We start from the raw sequence: 4,486 nt of genomic DNA, 5'->3' as shown, positions 1-4,486 counted from the left end.
GCCGGGCTGGGGGCCCCCCCTCCCCCCGAGTGCACAAATTTTTGTGCACCGGGCCTCTAGTAAAGAAATAAAGAGGAAGAGAAGAAAAAAGAAACAATGCACTTTGTGGCTGTTGAATGGTAAACAGAAATATGATTCACAGCAATAGTTAAATACCTTGAGAAACCTGCATGCGATTCACTGGCAGGGGCAGGGGCCCATCTATAATGGCAGGGGAAAAAAAGTTATTTAAAATAATCCTTGATTGAGGAATAAGGAATTTATCTTGAGTACTTCAAACTTAAAGAAAAAACCAGTCAACAGGTCCCAAAGCACTGGACATTCGATGCTTGCAAACCTTTAAAGGACCTCTCCACAAGAGACTCAATGTCTAAACCAGGGGTCCTCAAACTTTTTAAACAGGGGGCCAGTTCACTGTCCCTCAGACCGTTGGAGGGCCGGACTATAGTTTAAAAAAAAACTATGAACAAATTCCTATGCACACTGCACATATCTTATTTTGAAGTAAAAAAAACAAAATGGGAACAGATACAATATTTGTATTTGCATGTGGCCCACGGGCCGTAGTTTGAGGACCCCTGCCCTAGAGTAAAACCTCATGAAGGCACATTACAACAAACCCCAAAGACTTAAAGCCATGGGTCTGCTCCACAAAGACTCCATGGGCAGAAATGGACACCCTCCCCTGTGACTGCGGGACTCAAATCTTTAAGAACCTGGGAGCTGTTCCCATCCTTTGACTGTGATTAAATGTCTAGTTATCTTTCCTACCTAGGGAGCTATAGTTAGTTGGCAGTTATTGATAAACTAGAGGCCCAGTGCACGAAATTTGTGCATGGGTAGGGTCCCTAGGCCTGGCTGGTGATCAGGGCCAATCTTCAGGGTGACTGGTGAGACAATTAGGGGGGGCCCTCTGGCACCCACCTTGGCTGGCCTGGGGTCTGTGGGCTGGGGGAAGCTCCTGCGTTGAGTGTCTGCTCCGTGGTGGTCGGTGCATGTCATAGTGACCAGTTGTTTCACCTGTCCCACTGTTCGGTTGATTTCATATTAGGCTTTTATTATATAGGATTATTTAATGCAATAGTATTTACAATATGAAATTTGTGAAAACAACATACATTTCCAGTAACAGCCAAATATGGCAAATTATCATATACCCATATATTAGTGCCTAGTAACATTTTTTTTGGTGATAAGATGGTATTTTCAAAAAAATGTATTGATAAAATCAGGACCCCGAATGACCTTATTGAATTGCCCCTTGTACTGAGTTGTGGTGCTTTGGAAAAATGAAATGTCAGAACAAAGTCTTCCTGCCTCACTGTCCCCCAGTGGGGTTCTCAGTGAGCCTGACACAGTGCCTGGTGGGAACACAGAACTCACTCACTTATTTAAGCCCTTGAGCAAATGAATGAACCCAGGATCCAAGTCCAGCTAAATGAGCTTTGGAGAATTCCATCGTGGCGGCCTGTGGGTTAAACCAGCCGACCTGGAGCTGACATGCATTACCCGGATGTCTTAGGAAGTCACAGGAACTCCCCTACGGCCCAGCTGTTAAGCACATTCATAAATGGAGATAGTTTTTAATTCCTAAGTGGCACTAGCACCTCCTTCCCAGGCAGGTCGGATTAATGAGATGATGCGGAGGCGTACTGGCTTGGTCTTTCCTTCTCGAGCTCCCAATCAATGTCATTAAGGAATATATTAGACACCTATGCAAACCACACCCGCCCCCTTAAAAATTAGTGAGACAACGCAGCTGTGCAAAATCATTTCTTCATGATTGTGTCGTTGGACTGTTTCTATTTTGCACGTTAACGTTTCAGTCGTTATACGTTTGTGTCACCATTTGGTATTTAAAAAATAAATTAGATTAGATGTGATTTAAAAGATTTTTGTTTACATTAAAAAATTCCATGGTATACACAGTGGTTTTTATTTGCTCTATTTCTGAGCATTAATTGATGTGTGTGTGAATGAGTGTGTGAATGCGTGTGAGTGAGTGTATGTGAGAGTGTGTGAGTGTGTGTGACTGTGTGTGGGTGTGTGAGTGAGAGTGTGTGAGTGTGTGTGACTGTGTGTGAATGTGTGTTGCATATGTGAGAGTGTGTGAGTGTGTGTGACTGTGTGTGAATGTGTGTTGCATATGTGAGAGTGTGTGAGTGTGTGTGACTGTGTGTGAATGTGTGTTGCATATGTGAGAGTGTGTGAGTGTGTGTGACTGTGTGTGAATGTGTGTTGCATATGTGAGAGTGTGTGAGTGTGTGTGACTGTGTGTGAATGTGTGTTGCATATGTGAGAGTGTGTGAGTGTGTGTGAGGTTGTTGTGAATGTGTGTGCATATGTGAGAGTGTGTGAGTGTGTATGACTGTGTGTGAGTGTGAATGTGTGTTGCATATGTGAGAGTGTGTGAGTGTGTGTGACTGTGTGTGAGTGTGAATGTGTATTGCATATGTGAGAGTGTGTGAGTGTGTGTGACTGCGTGTGAGTGTGAATGTGTGTTGCATATGTGAGAGTGTGTGACTGTGTGTGACTGAGTGTGTGTGACTGAGTGTGTGTGAATGTGTGTTGCATATGTGAGAGTGTGTGAGTGTGTGTGACTGTGTGTGAGTGTGAATGTGTGTTGCATATGTGAGAGTGTGTGAGTGTGTGTGACTGCGTGTGAGTGTGAATGTGTGTTGCATATGTGAGAGTGTGTGAGTGTGTGTGACTGCGTGTGAGTGTGAATGTGTGTTGCATATGTGAGAGTGTGTGAGTGTGTGTGACTGCGTGTGAGTGTGAATGTGTGTTGCATATGTGAGAGTGTGTGAGTGTGTGTGACTGCGTGTGAGTGTGAATGTGTGTTGCATATGTGAGAGTGTGTGACTGTGTGTGACTGAGTGTGTGTGACTGAGTGTGTGTGAATGTGTGTGTGTGTGTGTGTATGTGTGTGTGTGTGTGGCATTTCCTTTAAGGCCCAAGACTCTCTTTCACGTCTAACCCGTTTGTGAAGCAGAAACAACAGTATTTAAACTCCTATTAATGAAATAGCTGGGTGCTTTCAGACACTTCAGCAGCAGGCAGAGCAATGGCCGCATATGTTCCATATTTTATCATTAATTTCTGGTGACTCATCAGCACCGAGGCCTCTCTGACACCTCCCAGCAGCGTGTCTGCAGCAGACGCGGCGGTGGCTGCCCCAGGCCCACCCGCCCCAGCTGCCTGACCCTAGCAGCTCGGAATGGGTGGGCTCCCGTCAGTTTGGGTCAATGAGACCAGAGGGACACGCCTGGGCCTTTTGGGACATAAATCTCGTTCTTCGGGAGAACCGAAAGCTAGGCCCTCCTTTGTCCTCATGGATGGGAAATGTGCCTCTGAGGGTGGCAGGGCCTTATGTTTTAAAGGGTCTCTCGTGAGATGGGTCTGTTCACTCCCCTGGGTGTTTTCACAAAGCGGGGTGGCCAGAGGGGGCAGGCAGTCGCCCCTGGCAAAGAGCGGAGGTCCCAGAGAGAGCAGAACTCGGGGCTGGATTCCAGCCCAGCCACGGCTGGCTGGTGTGACCCTGGGAGAGTCACTCACCCACATCTATTGGCAGCTCCTTAGGGAAACCAGCCCCTTTACCTGGGACACAGTCCCCCGCCCCAACCACGTGGCTGCCCGTCTCTGTCCTGAGGGCCGCCCTCAAGTCCAAGGGACCACCCAGAAGCCCCCCAGACAGAACCCGTTTGACATCTTAATCCCCATGAAAACAATCACAGTCACAGACCTTAGCAACTGAAACCACTGAGTAAATCATGCTCATCTGGAACTGCAGCTCTTGAAAAATAATGAAAATGATCCACTTTGCGTGACCCCCAGTGGCTCTCACGTCCATTTTCTCACCCCCACTGGGGTCTGGAACCTTCTTCCAGAAATGGGCTCCGCTCCTCACGGGCTCTGGGGTGGGGAGATCGGGGAAGCTCGCGCACGGATCACCTCCCTCTGCACAGTCACCTGTGCCATGGCGCCTGCTAAGTGTGGACGCCCACTGGCTGTTCGTCTCCCTCCCGCAGCCTCTCCCACACCAGGGTGGCGTCCAAAATGGGAGGAGCGGAGATCTCAAAGAGATGGCAGGGGAGGGGCCAGTTTATAAGAGACTGCTGATGTTTAGATTGGCAGCAGCCAATCAATCCAGCCTCCTGGGGACCAGAGGACAGTGGTTTCATTCATTTCAAGGGCGTTGTAGTTCATTCTCACTGGCTCATGGGAGTTACGCTTTGGCCACATCTCTTCTCCTCATTCTGCGGGGCCCGCATTTGGAGAGAAGTCCCGGGCTACTGTGGGTGCAGACGCTGCTAGGCCCAGGGCTGCTGTGGGTGCGGATGCTGCTAGGCCCAGGGCAGCTGTGGGTGTGGATGCTGCTAGGCCCAGGGGCAGCTGTGGGTGCGGATGCTGCTAGGCCCATGGCAGCTGTGGGTGCAGACGCTGCTAGGTCCAGGGCTGTGGGTGCAGACGCTGCTAGGCCCAG

This window comes from Myotis brandtii, unplaced genomic scaffold (genome assembly GCF_000412655.1).
Source record: "Myotis brandtii unplaced genomic scaffold, ASM41265v1 scaffold273, whole genome shotgun sequence".
NCBI classification, from domain to species: Eukaryota; Metazoa; Chordata; class Mammalia; order Chiroptera; family Vespertilionidae; genus Myotis; species Myotis brandtii.
This window is presented reverse-complemented; position numbering follows the sequence as displayed.